Source organism: Chroicocephalus ridibundus, chromosome 1, assembly GCF_963924245.1.
Source record: "Chroicocephalus ridibundus chromosome 1, bChrRid1.1, whole genome shotgun sequence".
NCBI classification, from domain to species: Eukaryota; Metazoa; Chordata; class Aves; order Charadriiformes; family Laridae; genus Chroicocephalus; species Chroicocephalus ridibundus.
Genome location: NC_086284.1, coordinates 100830015 through 100846044, shown reverse-complemented (window position 1 = coordinate 100846044; position 16030 = coordinate 100830015). Strand labels below are relative to the sequence as shown.

Sequence of the window (16030 nt, the reverse complement as noted above, 5' to 3'; positions counted from 1 at the left end):
TATCAAGAAAGTCAACTCCGTCCCAGCTGAAACCGTGAGCCACTGATCTGACCTTTTCAGTGTTCCTGGAGGTGATTACTCTTCCTGGGGAAAATGTACCCCATCTCGCCGGTAGCCGAATTGGGGTGCCAGTCGTTGCTGCAGTAGTTTTGAGCAAAAGGCTGGACTTCTAGGGGTTTGGTAAAGAAAATGAAAACAGAAATCTCTCTCTGGAAATGTGGTAAATCCAAGGCAGTGAGTGCACGTTGTGCAACAGCCAGCGAGTTCCTGGCAGCCTTGGCGTGTCCCTGGGCTGCCTGAGCTTTGCACGGCTGGTGAACCACGGGCTACACTTTTCCACCCACTGATGGGCAGAGCAAAGAGCCTGGGTGTACTCGGTCCATCAGGCAGAGCCACAGGCTTTGGAAGAAAACCACCACACTTTGCATAATCAAGCATTGCTCGTTAAGGCAGAAATATGGCAACCAGCTTCTCGAGAGGGTCTAATCTGGAAAGCCCGTCAGGGAACGCGAGGAATGCTAAGCCTCCCGTACGGGAGTGACGCACTGCCTTGGTCCTCAGCCTGTGGCTGAGGTTGGGCTCAGCGTGTGGTGAGGGAGCAAAGGGGACATCGGAGGGTGGTACTCGCAGCACAGCTCTGTGGTGCCTTCCGTGGGATAACGCTCTCTGTCCCATGCTGATCGTCGTTGGCTGCCGGACGGAAAGGAGGTTGTGAGTATGCAAAGGATAAACCGAAAGCTGACTGCTGCTCGGTGATTTTAGCTGTAACGCTAATTCTGCTTACATAAGCTTAATACTTTCTGCGGTAATTTAGTGCGACCAGGCAAAGAATTAAGTCTTTTCTAACTACAGCTGAATGAAAAATCTGTGGCACAAAGATGTGAGCTATTGACTAAAATGCATTTGAAAACATACCGTCTGCATTTTTATATCATTTATATTTTACTGGGAGAAAGCAACTGCAGGTGGTTGACAGGGCACACTCCGTACCTGGTGTTTCACGTGCTTCGGGAAACCGTGGATGCAAAATCCCCCAGTTAAACACAAACTGGGATGCCCCCCGTTAAACACAACAGGACGCTGCTTTTTGTGACACTATGGTATGTAGGGTGTTTTCCTTGGATGATTGATGCCAGAAACTTCTAGTATACCAAAACAAGCTAAAATTAGAAAGGCTTCAAGCTATGCTTCCTACATATCCATGTATGTCAGAGGGTGGTGGCTGTTTGCACTTTAAAACAATTAACTGCCAAGTTCATCAGACTGCTGAAGTGTAAAAGAAGTGACTACAAGTATCATCGCAAAGCAACTAAGTAGATAGGGGTAGTCGATGGTTTGTTTTCTAGGAAAATGAGTTTTAGGAACTTCATTCTGTTGCTAGTAATACAGGGTTTTGAATAACAGGTCCTGAAGGCAACCTGGGCCGTGCTGTCTCTTGCATGAGAGCACTTTTGAGCCAACAAATTTTGTAAGAGGTTTTCTTCGAAGAGAACTCTAAGGGAAATTAATTGAGGAGAAATTAAACTGTTCAGTAGTTTTGTCAGTACGGCACTTGCCCCCAGTCAGTGTTTCTGGCCACCTTTCCAGAACCACATCTGTTCACCTGCCTTCCAAATAATAATAATACTTGCTGTTTACTGCAAGAATATCAGTGTTAAAGGAGATAAGACTGTTTATCTGCATCCTTCGACAACTTCAGAAGGTAGGAAATACGCTTGACAAACAATCAGGGAAGCTGAAAATGCGAGATAGTAATTTCTTCAGAAGGCAGGCTGGAAGTTTGGGATTGGATGTCAAATATCGTGAAGAATGCTTGCCGTTCCTCCAGTTGCAAAGTCATTGCCGTGCATAAAGCAAACAGAGGGAACAACAATTCTCAGCCGGGACTCATTCTTAATGAGTTACCGTCTCCCTTTTGCTCATGGGGAACTAAGGTACAGAGGTGGGATGACATGCTTAATATCACAAATCAAGGGCACTAGAGTCCAAATTAGACATGGAAGTACCTGCTGTGCATTCCCCTGCTTCAGACCATACCAACCATGGTTTTGCATGTGGCCATGACTTTCTGTCACTGAATGTTTTCAGTCATTCAGGTTGGAAAAGACCCAACCATAAACCATAAACTCATTGAGTCCAACCATAAAGCTAACACTGCCAATTCCACCACTAAACCATGTTCTGAAGCACCACATTTACGTGTCTTTTGAATACCTCCAGGGATAAAGAACTATCCTTATCTCAGAATGATGAAGGTTGAATCTCTGAGAACACCTGGAACTGCTTTACACTGATCACAATTTCTTTAAGGAACAATACCTTTCTCTTTCAGGATGTTTGATTTGTGAGGAATAAAGTTGTCACCAGGTTTAAGAGAAGCTGAGTTTTGATACCAGCTCATCCAAAGCCATTTTTGACCGCAGACTAGTCAGTTAACTTCCTTGCACCTTACTTTCCTTATGAAAGTGAGAAAATACTTGTAGAATATTTAAGGGAATAAAATCGAAGAATCAATGCACTGATCAAAAGATGAAAATATAACTGCATCTTCCTTTGATAAGGTTTTTTGCTTCTGAGTTGTCCATTCCACATGAAAAATGTTAATTTGTACTTTTTTTTCCATAGTATTGATATTTGACAACTATCAAAACCACCTTCTCCTTTACATTATATCTTCACTGCTTTCTCACCTAACTCTTCTATTAAGCAGCCTGCAGAAGAAATGGCTGAAAGAAATGGTCACCTTTCTCTCTTTGTTGCTCACTGGCCTAGATCAGAATTGAACCTGCAAAAAGGCTCTTTGGGGATTCCTCTTAGAAAATACCAAGTGTGGCAGTGTCTCCATTCTCTCATAGTTTAACAAGCATGTATCTACACACACCTATGTCACAAGCTGTCCTCCAAAATACGCATCTGTTTATAGTTGTTTGAATCTAGTCAGATTCATATGGCTTACATCTTGACTAAGCAGTACATTTTGAAGCTGAACAGAACTCATCTGGGTTTCCTACATCACTGAAAAAGTTTAGAACGTATTTCTGAAATTGCAGAAGCTACTTTTTTATGTATGTAGGAAAGGATGTCACACGGAGTTCCTTCCTGTTAGCTAGCTGTGATTTTGCTGATAGGAGTGGAAAAAAGCCGTTAGCATCTCGTGAGGCTCAGCAGACCAAAGACTGAAGAGAAACCTGTCGTCAACCCACCTCACTCCGGGGTACACCCCGTGCAGAAGCCCCGTAGCTGCGTGCTGCTGTGGGTGTTTTCCCCTCTCCCGAGTCACTAGCTCAGAGCCCAGCTGACGAGATGGAGGAAGTCCCCATGCACCCCCCACTTCTGCTCTCCCCACCTTGGCGCAGCAGAGAGGGACCCCTGGGGAGGGTCAACCTCCTCGGTCCCGTCAGACGGCTGGGAGGTACCCACAGCTGGAGGGTGGCCCGAGGAAACCATCCTCCCATCGCGGACACGACGTGCTGGCAGCTGGTAAGCACGCTGCTTCCAGAGTTAGGATAAAAACTATCCTGTCGCTGCTGCAAGCAGCTCTGGACGGCAACGCTCGGTAGTTTAAGCTGAGTTGGTGGTGGCCCAAGCTGGGCACTCGAGAGCCATTCTCCTCTTTGGGCTGGGAGGACTTCATCTCTCCTGCTGCCATCACGTGCCGCCTGTCCTGCAGCAGAGTCCCGGTGAGCACAGGAGGTGACTTCAAGATAGGTGCAGGGACACATTGGGGGTGGGAGCGGATAGAGGTGGGGGAGAGAGCAGGCAGAGCAATCTCAGCTGGTGGCCCACGCGGAGCGATGGCTGCGGAGCTGGTAGCAAAGCACGGCGGCTTCTGCTCCCCTGACTTTAAGGACGGGATGCTGGATGGAGGCCATTTTTCTGTCAGTTCCAATTTCCAGCTTTCTGGGAATTTTTTTCTTCTTCTCTTTTTTTTTTTTCTTTTTTTTTGACCTTCAAGCTTTACGAAGTTTGACCAGTAAAGGCTAGAAGAGAGTTTAAATAGTTTTTCTTAATTAGTGGCTTACTGTGCCAGAGGAACATTTGTGTGTGAGTGTGCGACTAAATCCACCCCCCAGCCCCCCCCCCAGCCCCTGGTGGGGCAGAGCAGAGGCGGCTGGCGAAGCTCAGAGCCAGAGCAGCTGCTGAGCAGTGGTGACGCCTGCTATTGCCGGCTTTAGCCTTCAAAATTGCATTACCCTGATAAAGTTAGCAGTCCCGGGGCTTGCTGGGCAGCACAAAGCACACGAGCCGCCTTTTTTCTTGCTGCCCAGCCTGTGTTTCCCCTCCCCCCCCGCCCCACCGTGGGGATTTTTCTTTCTTTCTTTTTATTTTAATGGAAGTTAATTGCCTTCGCAATAAGCTCCAAAGAAATAAATAAAGCAGGTGCATCTTCTTTCGGCATCCCTCTTGCTGGGGAGACGATAATCATAGAATCATAGAACGGTTTGGGTTGAAAGGGACCTTAAAGATCATCTTGTTCCAAACCCCAGTCCATAATCCCCGCCGCAGCAGCCCCGCGGGGTGGCAGCTGGAAAGGGCCAGGCTGCTGACGGCTGCTTCTCCTGGGCTCCCCCCAAAAAAGGGTGCTCCTGCAGTCCCTATAGCTAACTCAGCAGCAGCAGCTCGGGTGGGAAAGCTTGGCACTAACTCAGTGATGTTTCTCACCTCGTCTGGGGTGGAGGGAAGGAAAAGCAGGAAAAATGAGAGAGAAAATGGGGGCGAAAATCCAGGGAACATCTTTTGGTCATTGCATGTGAGCCATTCCCAGCAGTCAACAATGGAGCATGGAGTTTTTAGAGGCATTTTGGCTTTCTATGTCCTCCAGTACTTTTCCATAAGGATTAAAGCATTGCTGTATTTTAATGATGTGGCATGCTGCATTAATATTGGCTGCATTCAACTTAAATGGGTCTGATACCGGCGTCCATGTGCTCCTAATCAGATTTTGATGCGAGCTAGAGGCAATAAAAGAAAATTATACTCAGCTTCTGGCCAGCCTCGGGCTGGTTTCAGAGCAGCTGCTGGTGTGGCCCATCGTGGACAGACGCAGGAGCTGGAGGAAGGGGGTCTGGCAGGACCTTGGGGGCCTGAGTGGCCAAAATCTGGATGGGGAGTCACCCAGCCATGCCATCTGTGGTGGGGTGGGTGATGTATCTCCCAGCTGTGGCTGGAGGTGGTGAGGGCACCTTCACCTTGACGCCCAGCACGGCGAGAGGAGGATGCGGTGGGGAAGGAGGGGAAGGACAGACACCCGTGGGCTGACAGGGATGTGCCCAAGGTAGCGAAGACCTCCAAGGATGGGTCCTGGGCACCGTGTTTAACCAATGGCTCCAGCACAGGGTGCGTGTGCTGGTGAAGTTGGGCACTGGTGGGGGGCTGGGGAGCATTGCCAGTAGGACAGTGGCACAGAAAGAAGTGAAAGACCCCAAAGTACAGAAGCGAGATAAAATTTGGCGGTATGGAGTACCAGCACCATGTGCTTTGGAGGCAAATAAGAATGTCTGCTGCAAGATGGGAGCCTGTCCTCCCGGGATTGGCACAGGAGGAGAAAGGTTTCTGTGCACAGGTTCGTCTCCAAGCCACAGGGAGCTGTAATGTGATGCAGCGGCGGCAAAGAGAAATATGACAAGTAGATGCACTAAGGAGCTATTTTCAGAAGCGAAGGGAATACCGAATAACGTTGCAAAGGACTGCAGTGGCACCTCCTTTGAGGCAGCTACTGTGTAATGTTTGAACCTCTAATCAAAAAGGCTAAATTCACACTGAGAGATTGGGGAAAAGCTATCTATCTATCTCAGGTGTCAAGGTCTTGCCCTGTCCAGTTTATGAGAGGAGGCCACAGGACCTTGGTTGATGTAGTCCAGCAAAATTTCAAAATTTTCAAATTTGGAATACCCCAAAATGATGGCTATTGAAAGTTGTTTTGTGCTCAGGAATAGAGGTAATGTAAATCTGGAGAAGAAACTTACTCCGGAGGAAGGCGAAATAATCTCTTCAGCAGATGCACGCTGCACATCGTACGTTATATATCATGAGAAACTGCATGAAAAATGAAACAAGGAGAAAGTCTGACTGTACAACAGCATATCCTGAACGTACAGGACAGGCTGCCCGGCACACTGAGAAATGGGATCACAGCAGGAATACTTTCAGGATCTGGAAACGTCTCTCACCTGAAGGGGGGAAGCAGCTGGTGAGCCAGGGAAGGACAGGTGCCCTTCACGCGCCTGTGTGGCTCTTCCCTGTGGTGACACAGCTGAGACTTTGCAGGACTTTGCAAAGAAACTGGCTGCTGTTAGCAACCGGGATTTCACTGGTGGAATTCTGGTACCTAGGGATGCCTGGACTACCTAAGAGGTAGCTGAAGAGAGTGAATTCAACCGGTGCTATATATGCTTAGCAAAGTGTTCTGCGCTCCTGTTCTTAGCAGGACATTTTTAACCTCTAGTGACCTTTGCCTGACTGTTACTATTCCTAATGTCAGCATCAACATCTTTTCTCAAGTGACACATGCTACAAACACAGGAATTTTGGTGCATGGTATCTTAAGGGTTCATGTTGGAGTCCTGTCCGCTACTATTCAAACATCACGAGACCCTGGCGGACACTTGATCCCCGTCGGCGTCAGCAAGCGGGACTCAGAAATGTGCGCCGAGATAATCCCCCGGGAGGCGACAAAGCCTCTTTGGGTTACAGACAGGCCCACCCGACGGTCACCCGCGGGGTGCGTCCCAGTCCCAAAAGCCGGCAGCAGGGCTTAGCGACATGCCACGGGTGAAGGTCAGAGACTTCTAAAGGGTGGCCTGTCAGGCTGTATTTTTCATTTCCAAATTAGATGCGAAGCCAACTTGCAGCAGAAACGCAGCAAGTGCTTCTTCCTGGCTTGGTGCTACCACCCAGTGGGGTGGCACCTGGGCAGCAGGTCCTGCCCTGGAAGGGGGAGAAGCATCTCCAGGGGCAAGAGCTGCCACGTCCCTTTCTCAGTCTCCTGCACTGAAACAGCGAGAGCCTCTGCGAGTGTAAAGCCCTCTTCTGCTTGCTAGCAAGAAGTCAACGGTGACTGCTATAAACCAAGGTTTTGTGCTTATTTGTCTATAGTTTACCCAGTGAGGGGTCATGGGGTGTAACGGGAAGGAAGCCGGCTCGTTCATCACCTGTTGCAATTAGGCGCTGTTGCAGATGTGTGCGTGGAAGGAAGCAGCCTTGGGAATAGTGGTGCAACGCGACATTAAGAGATGACTTACCGGAGAGGTGGCTTCACGCTTTGACAGTGACTTGTCCCCTTTGTTTGGTTAAAATACCTTTTGCAGGATGGAGCTGGGGGCTCGTGACGGTTCGTTTTCGCAAGACGCTGCCTTGTCTTGCGAAATCAGTCCGATACTGCTCATTCAGAGGTACCCATTTCTATTGGGCATCCACCACGTACTGTTACTCTGCCATACGTTTTTGTTGCGTTTTATTAGTTTTTAATTTCTCTGTGAGGACTGCTGTCGCGCTTTCGTTCTGTTCTACCTCAAACCGGGGCAACTGGGCAGACCCCGGGGCGTGGAGGCAGCGAGGCTGTGGGTTCTCCCGGCACGTGTGTGGGTTCGGCTGTGGTTCTGCGGCTTTTCTGTGCGCGAGTGGGTGCTGGAGGCTGGTGGCAACGCTAGGGCTGGCAAATATTTGATCCCGGGGACCAGAAGAGGAAAACTTGAGTTTGGCATCCTTAATTATGCTGAGACTTTTAAATCGTACTGGCAGAAGGGATCTGTGCCCTCGGCGGCTGCGCGCGGGAGAATGCCCTCTTTGGGCTGAGCAGCCCTTTGTGGAGCTGCGGCAGAACCAACTGGACAACGTTAATTTTCTCCGTAAAATGCTGTGGGGTGTGTTTTGCTGTGGTTAACGTGAGGACTGCTTCCAGACAGAAATAATTTTTCCTTTCTTAATTACAATTCCATTTCCTGAATCCCGAAAAGCAGGGAGTTGATTTAATGGGCAAGAGGAAACAAGGACAGGTACATTTATTGCTCTTCTATGTTTTACTGCGCTGTATGAAAGATTAATAAGCTTTGAACTTGTGGGCAGCCAGTTTTCCTGGCCTGACTCATGCAAAAGAGGAGCTCCTGGGGGGTGCTGACACCCCCGCGTCTGGGTACATGCAACACCTCCTGATCCGGGGCAGATCAGGGTTTCGTTCTATTGGAGAAAGGAATGTTGAGAAGGGGAATATAAACTAGAGATAAGACAAAATACGTATAAGAAAAGCAAGTTGAAAATATCTGCAATTTTTTTTCGTGACTAAAAGAATGCCATTCATAAAAAGTCACCTGGCAAGCAAGCAATCAGAAATAAATATATAAATACTCAGCTGGACACTGTGTACACTCCCATGATGTCCACATCTTCAGGCTTGTCTTTCATGGGGCAGAGTGGAAGAGGGCTAAAGCTAAACACGCAAGTCGTGACATCCCCGGCTGCGAAGAGACCTGAGCTCTGTGGCTGCCATCGGGCAGCCGAGAGGACAGAGGACAAAGATCAGGGCTTTTCAGCTCGGCAGGGTCTGCTTCCTGTCCCAGCAGCTACTTATTCTATTTAGTGACTCTTACATACTCTGAGGGTGCCTCTTATTAAGAGCAAGTGCTGCGAGTGCCAGCCCAGCATACAAAAATAAGGGAGATCCCCACCCCAACTGGGCATGTCTTCGGAGAAAGGAATGTCTTAGTGGCAGGTGAAGGACAGACCGAAGGCACCCGTTGGGATGGGGGTCTTCAGTACTGGAGCTCCCGGCGGTCCCCGGGGAGCCGCCTCCCACTGGCCGGGAGCAGGGAGTCACACCCCCTGCTCCGCAGGCTGGGTCCTCATCCACGATTTCCCTGCTTCGTGTGTTGGACAAGCCCTCAAGCAACAAAGAAAAAAAAAAAAAGTTGGAAGCTGTCCATGTAGGAAATGTCAAGTGTGAATTAGGTACCTGGGAAATCACGGGAAGATGGACATCTGGCTACCAATATTCACTGTCACTCACCTTAAAAAAAAAAAACGACCTAAAAACCCAACACAGAAAAAAAACCTGTACATTTTTTAAAGTATAAATATTTAAAAGGCATTGATAAATACTTGTGGAACCAGCGGTTTTGCTCAATTTACTAAATCATTGCAAATAATACTCTTAGGTAACAGAAAGTAGTGGAGTAGAGCAGGGTTGCGGGCAGGTGGATGGAGGACTGTACCGATAAACCATGTTTCCCTGAGAAAAAAAAGGTAAAGTTGTTATCATTTTATTTCAGATGCTGACACGGCAAAGCATTATATATCAGTTACAGGTTTTTAACGAAATAAATGTTCACTGACCAGCCTTTTTTCCTTTTGTGAAAAACGTATTTTGCCCCTTGGAATTCATCTTGAAACCAAGAGGAAACATTGCAGAGAGGAATGAAGTAAAAAATTATTTAATTTCTGTTGAGAAGTTTTTTTGAATTTTCAACCTCTTTGAAAGTAATATTGCGTGAGATTTCCCTTGCGTCCCATTTTATACCAATGCCATGCCCGACAGCAGATTGGCTTGTTGTGTTCAGCTGGATTTGGAGCCGCCTGCTCCAGGAAAAAATGGTGTAGGAGCCGTTCCTGCTGGTGTTGTAGTGCCCCAAGTGCTTCTTTAGAAATCATGGGTACGGGCTAGAGCCACAGCCCGTATCAGCCATGATGCGCTTGTGCTGATGCAGCTCTGCTGCCTTCAGCACCGGGTGAAAAGTCTGAAGATTTAAACTGGGCTTGATTTTAGTTTCTGTGGCGTTGGTGCAGTTCTGCTGGCAGGTGTGGCCTCACGAGGGCTGGTGGAATCAGGCCGTCCCTCATAGCGGCAACGAGCAACCCCAGGCTTGAGTCAAACCTGTCTGCTAAGGCAAAAGCCCCGCTTCATCCATCAGGGTGAGCATTTAACAACACGCCTCATGTCTCAGTGAAATTTTAACGTGATGGACAACATTATGTGCCTTTGCTGGGCTCTTTACGGGACTCATCAGGACACGGGCAGGGTAGAGTTGGCAATTGCCCAGGAGATCGCGGGCTCATCTCGCCTCCCAGGCTGTTGCCAACAGCTGTGTTTGCAAGCAGGACCTCCCGTTCCTCCTCATGGTGCGTCTGCCAGCCCGAGCCCTGCTGAGGTGGGGTGCAGCTCTGCTGCGGACACGTGCTGCCACGCAGGGTGGCATGTCACCGTCCCTTGCTCTGGTCCTCGCTAGCCGTGCAGAGGTGGCACCCTGGCTGAGCGCTCGCTGGTAAATTCAGGTCGGTTGTTCTGGCTCTCTCCTTTGCTGGTGCTCTGGTGAAAAGCATCCTGCGAGCTTTCTAGAAATGTGCTGGAATTATTTTGGGAACTATTTTCCCTCTGACAAATACTGGTGTTTCTTTTAAATGCAGCAAAGAGACAAAATAAGGAGAAGATAGTACTTTGTTTTTTGAATTTGGAAGCTTTGGTGTGGTTTTAACCCAAATGACCTGCAACTTTCCTGTTGACAGCCCTTGTTTTGAGCCAGATCAAAAATACACTATTTGGATACCTTCCCCTTGGCATTTGCTCTCTCACCGGCCCAGAACAGGAACATACTGATAATAAATAAAAAACCAACACATTAAACTCAGCAGCTCAGAGGGATCCATTTGTCAGAGCCATAACTGAGTGAGCAGTTTTCTGGCGCTCCAGTCAAGCTCCATCAAAACCTTCATCTCAAGCTACGTACCAGATAACGACGCTCAGATGCTGGGAAAATATTTGCAGGCAGATAAGGCTGGAAGGGAAGGAGTGGGAGTTATGTTAAACATGGTTTTCAACCGTTATTTCCCAGGGACTGCATCCTTGTCTGGGTGGTGCCGTTCCTTCAGGAGGGAAGGAGATGTGATCTGTGCCATCGCTCACCTCATCCATAGCACGTCCCCACGGGGAGACTGTAGATGCTTTCCATCCAACGAGGGCTTCCAGGCACCAGCTGCCCCACGCTGAGCCTACAACGAGCATCCCAACAGCCAGGTTCCCTCCCTTGGACTCACACAGGTCCATGGTGACTCCTGTCCATCTCCTCGGCTTTCCATGACTGCCTCACTACTACAGGTGGAAGATAACACGGTGCCACGCAGGGAGAAGAAAGGTTGACATTAGGCATCCAGCCTGTGTGCATGCCTTTTTGCAAGGCTCCATAGAGTGGATGTGCCCTGCAAGCTGCTGTTTGGTTTCTTGTGCAAGGGGGGAATAATGAGCTGCTCAGGATGGGACCACTGCAGATGGGGCCAGAAGGCAGGTGGTGGGCACACAGAAGGTCAGGTGGCCAAGACATAACCCATGGTGCAGGACAAAAGCAAATCTTTTGTGTCTGCCCCATCCGTTCCCTGCCCCCCACGTCAGGCCGTGGGGTTGGGGGCAGAAACCCCTTCCTGAAGGGAAATGAGGGCATACGAGCGGGCACACACTTTATGGCTTTGCGGCTGTTGTGGCTCAGGGTTCTGCACCCAACTGTGAGGGTTTTTCTTTTTTTTTTTTTTTTGTTTCTTGAAAAGGGAGGACAAGGAAAAGAGACACAAACGAATGAAAAGCCTCTGCTTACTTCCAGTTAATTGTGTGGTGGACAGTAGCCAACCCCCCTGCTTTCCTTATTCCTGCAGGGCGAAGCCCTGGAGCATATGATTTGATTATCATCATGGTCGTAAGGCAGTGCTCGGTGCCTGCTGTGAGAAAAGACATTTGTGGGGGGGGCTCGGGGAGCCACTGGTTCCTGGGGCAGACGTAGTGACGCCTGGTAGTGTCCAGCCCTTGCCACTCCAGACTCCTCCTCACAGAGATGTGCTGAAGGCTCCGTCCAGGAGAGACCCGAAACAGCACAGGCAGGGAGGGGGAGGCTGTGCTGTACCTTTCCGATGGCTCCAGCGTTTCATAACCTGCCCTGTTCACTGAAATAAGCCATGTGTCTTAGCTAAAGCCTAAATGGCTTGAAGCCCAGCTACCAGATGCTGTACCAGGAGGGATGTGGGAAGGTTCGGTGGCACTTGAGAGCACCAGTGGTACCTTTTTGTCCAGGGTACTCTGTCGGACCTTGGTCTCATGCTCAAGGAGGGATGCGGAAGTGATGGGAAGAGTTAACAGGGCCCAGACCCTGCAAAACAGCCCGGCAAACAGGGACGTAATCAGCTCAGATCGCTCAGCCTAGCAAGGAGGGGACCAAGGAGCGAGCCGGCAGCTCTATGTAGGTCACCTTTGTAGGTGAAACTTTTGAGCCCTGGCCAGCTGTGAGGCCAGCAGGGAACAGTGGCCGAACCCCACAGTGCTGTGGCTGGCAGAGCTGGGTCCATCCTTGGAGGGCACAGAGGGCTGAGCGCCATGCGGAGCTGGGGTTCACCTAGTGGTCATGGTGGAGAGAAGGCTTCAGGGTCTTCAGGAAGAAACCTGGGAGTGATGGAAAGAGCACAGGAGACAAATGCAGCACCGTGTTAATGGAGGTTATGGCTAATGAGTCCTCGCAGCAGCGGCGAGGAAACCTCTGGTTCCCAAAGCCACCACGCCACAGTCAGCATCAGGCAGCCTCCTGTGCTGCACTGGCACTGAAGATGTGGGGGCCTTGTCTTCACTCACTCGCAGTTTAAGATAACTGCAGGGAAATTTTTGTCCAGCTTATTCATAAGAAACTCAAAAGGCAGCTCGATAGCAATCTGTGTCTGCTGACAGAGAGACAAGGCAACTCCCCTGGGCAGGACACCAAAAGCATAGCAAGAAATAAGGCAAACCACCCCTGCAGTCCGAATGGTTAGCTATTCAGGCAGCTTATCAGTAGAAGCACAAAGTTTTTGTGTCGCTCACAGGCCCTAAGTCAAGCTGGGGTTCCATTCTGAAAGGCAAACTGCCGTTCAGCCGAACCCCACCAAGTGCTGGTGAGAGCTGTGGGATGGTGCCCAGGGCCATGTGCCAGCCGGACGGTGGGTGACAGCCAGAGCTGGCCACATGGCACCGGGCACAGCCAGCATCCACCCGGCCTGCAGCGTCAACTCACTGAGGAAGATGCTATGAGCACGTTTCTGCTCCCATCCTCAGGAGACCGCGCCGTAAGGCGCAGCATCGGCTCTTCTCGGCAGATTGGATTGCTCCAGGCTCCACTAGTAATTAGCAGTGGAAATAATAATGACAAGAATGACAAAAGGATGAGGAGAGATTGAAGTTTTTGTACAGGATGAAATGAAAAGTCACACTCCACACGTCTAAGGTCTTCCGTTGAGTCAGTGCTGTAATTGGTTAAGAAATAAATTCACAGCTTCAGCAGGAGGTGGAGACACTCCTGGACCCACTGAAGTTTTTCTTCATACTTTGCAAGGCCTATTCATAGTCACATACAGAAATAATTAGACTGTAAGAGTTTGGCTTAGCTAGCAGAAAATCGTTACTGATGTATGTTAAAGGAAATCAGAACACTTTGCTTCTCATTTCTGAATAAAATTTTTTTCATGTATTACTAGCATGCTTTCTTACAAATAAAGGGTAGAACCTGATATTAGGCATGCACGAACAAAACTGACATTAAGAACTCCATATCCTTTGTGAAGATCAGTTAAAGAAACTTTTAAAGCCCAATAAGTATATTTAAGCAGTTCCATTAACCCACTTTTTAATATCCTTTTACTGATTAGCTTTACTCATGTATGCAAAGTTAGGGTGTGAACAGCTATGAGCAGCTTCAGATCTTTCCCTACAAACGCGAAACTATTTTGTTAAAGAGTCTTGTGTGTATTTGGTCTCCAGCCTTTTCATGAGTGGCTTCCTGTTGGGATGTAGCGTGCTACAACTGGAACCAAGCAGGCGCAATCTGCTGTACAAAAGACTACAAAGCCACCGAATGAGTATAACACTTAGTCATATGAACAGTGTGCATGAGTTTTTTCAATGGGAGCCTTGCTCTCTGTAAACTTCCTTTAGAATGCACTTGATACTTCTTGTTTTCACTGGCGTGCTGTAGCCTGGTAGTGCTGTTGTTGCTGTAGCACTGAACCCAGCCCTGCCAAGGAGGGAAACAGTCTTCTCCCTCCCTGACCTCATCCCTGTCCCTGTCCCAACCCTCTCCATGTGCCACCACGCATGACTGCACCCAGCAGCAGCTGTACCCATCACCGCGCTGCAGAAGCGAGTGGAAACAGGACGCGAAAACAGAAAAATTCAGCTTCCTTTGCTCTTTAGGCAGCGGTTAGACAAGCATACCTAGATCTAGAAATGTTAATAAGTTTACCTGCACACAGCTTAAAAGCCCACCTGCTGATTCATTTAAGCCCAACAGAGAGGATAGGGCAAGGTAAGGTTTCAAAGGGAAGGGGAAAAGAAGGGGAAAGGAAAAGAGGAAACACAGGACCCAGGGTGGGTGCAGGTCAGCAGGAGAAACCTCTCTGTGCTCTGAAGGATTAAAGTAGGGTGAGATGCAGCCCCAGGAGCATTGACCGGCGCAGGAGTCAGCTGTGGGGAATGGCATACAGCACTAGCTACCCACTTACTTTGATAGCTACTGGTGCTGGGAGGTATTGAAGCCTTGTTTGTACACATTTGTAGCTGTTTGGGCCGGGCTGGCCGCTAAAACGAATGGCAGATGCTCTCTTTTACTTCTCTCCCCTTCAGAGAATGGAGAGCATCTCCCTTCAGGAAGAGAATGATGAGAGAGGAAGAGACTTATGAGTCTAAAAGAAACTAAACTACTTCAATGAAATATTAATAACAAAAAGAAAATATAATAATACCCCAAAAGAAAATAATTAAATAGACACAAAACCAGTATCAAGTTCCCAGGATGATGATCGTGTCAGCAGCAGACACTGGGAAAATCCCAGGCTGGACTCAGCAATGGAGGGGAACTGGATTTTGGACCTGGATTCAGGAATACATAGATCAGGATCGAAGGCAGATGAACAGACAGAGTCCTCCTCTGATGCTGACCATTGAAGAGAGAGACTGACCCTTTGATCCCTCAGCTTTTATACTGAGCATGGTGCAGACGGGATGGAATACCCCGAGAGGGAGTTTTGGGTCACCTGTCCTGTCTGCTCCTCCCCACAGGTGCGACCCCACATGCTTTTCCGCTTCTGACCCTCCAGCGGGGCAACTAACAAAGTGAGCTGACCTTGGTTGTTATAGCAATAAGTACAAGCTGGAGCCTCTCTGCGTACCTTTCCTTGGCATAAATTATAAACATCAGGATTTATCGCTCTGGAAGCGCACTACTGTCTGAAAAATACGCCGTTAATTTCAAGGAGTTCAGTTAGTTAGAAAAGGCTTAGCAGAAAAGTAAAATTAGTGAAAGCAAATTAGTTCTGTTTTACCTCAGACCAGGACAATGTTATTGTAGAATTTTACATATTTTGTTAGAATGAAGTGATCACTGTTCCCGCCTTCCCCCTAGCAGAGGTGCTGTCATACAGATAAAGCTTCGTGCGTAGTGAGGTATCTGGTGTGCCTAGGTTACCAATGGAGCTTGCACTGTCTGCCCAAGGTATGGTTTTGCATCGGTAGAATGATAATACTGTAAATCTGAGGGTAGGCACCATTTTGCTGCTACACAAGCAGGTTTTATTGGTAACAAATTTCCTCATATTAGATTGATCTGCACTGCTATTAATGCCTTTATAGCATAAACTGTGCTTATTGAAGGGATGGTGCTGTTGTTTCCACAAAAGTCCTCCTCCCGACTGAAGTAAATCTGTGTAGATTCGGTGTGGAAAAATCTTGAAAACTCCTATACGAAAATTGGATTTAATTTTGCATTAAAGTGAATAGCCTTGAAACTTCCCGTCAGGTAACAAAGCCGTTAAAACAACCCATACCCACACGGAGTATACACCCTGTAAATCACTTACCCTCTTCAGCTGCAAGTGCTTCTCTGCCGCACCCACAGCTGTCTTATCAGCACAAGCGTTCAGAAAAACCCAAGGACAGAGCTCCTATTCACATTTTTCTTACTGCTGCAAAACAAAGCCCAGCAAACCTAAACCCAAACCAAACAGCGGCATCATCTGAAGGGTGTTTGCAGTTCTGACCTTA

General features: G+C 48.5%; 1 protein-coding gene across 1 annotated transcript in view; it reads left to right on the top strand.

The window, feature by feature from the left end:
- The first annotated feature begins 565 nt into the window (after positions 1 to 565).
- Positions 566 to 16030, top strand: part of B3GALT5 (beta-1,3-galactosyltransferase 5) — a 31217-nt gene continuing 15752 nt past the window's right edge. Inside the window, exon 1 of the mRNA XM_063345319.1 lies at positions 566 to 711. The gene's annotated coding sequence lies outside the window, so the exon portion shown is untranslated. The remainder of the gene's footprint in view (positions 712 to 16030) is intronic.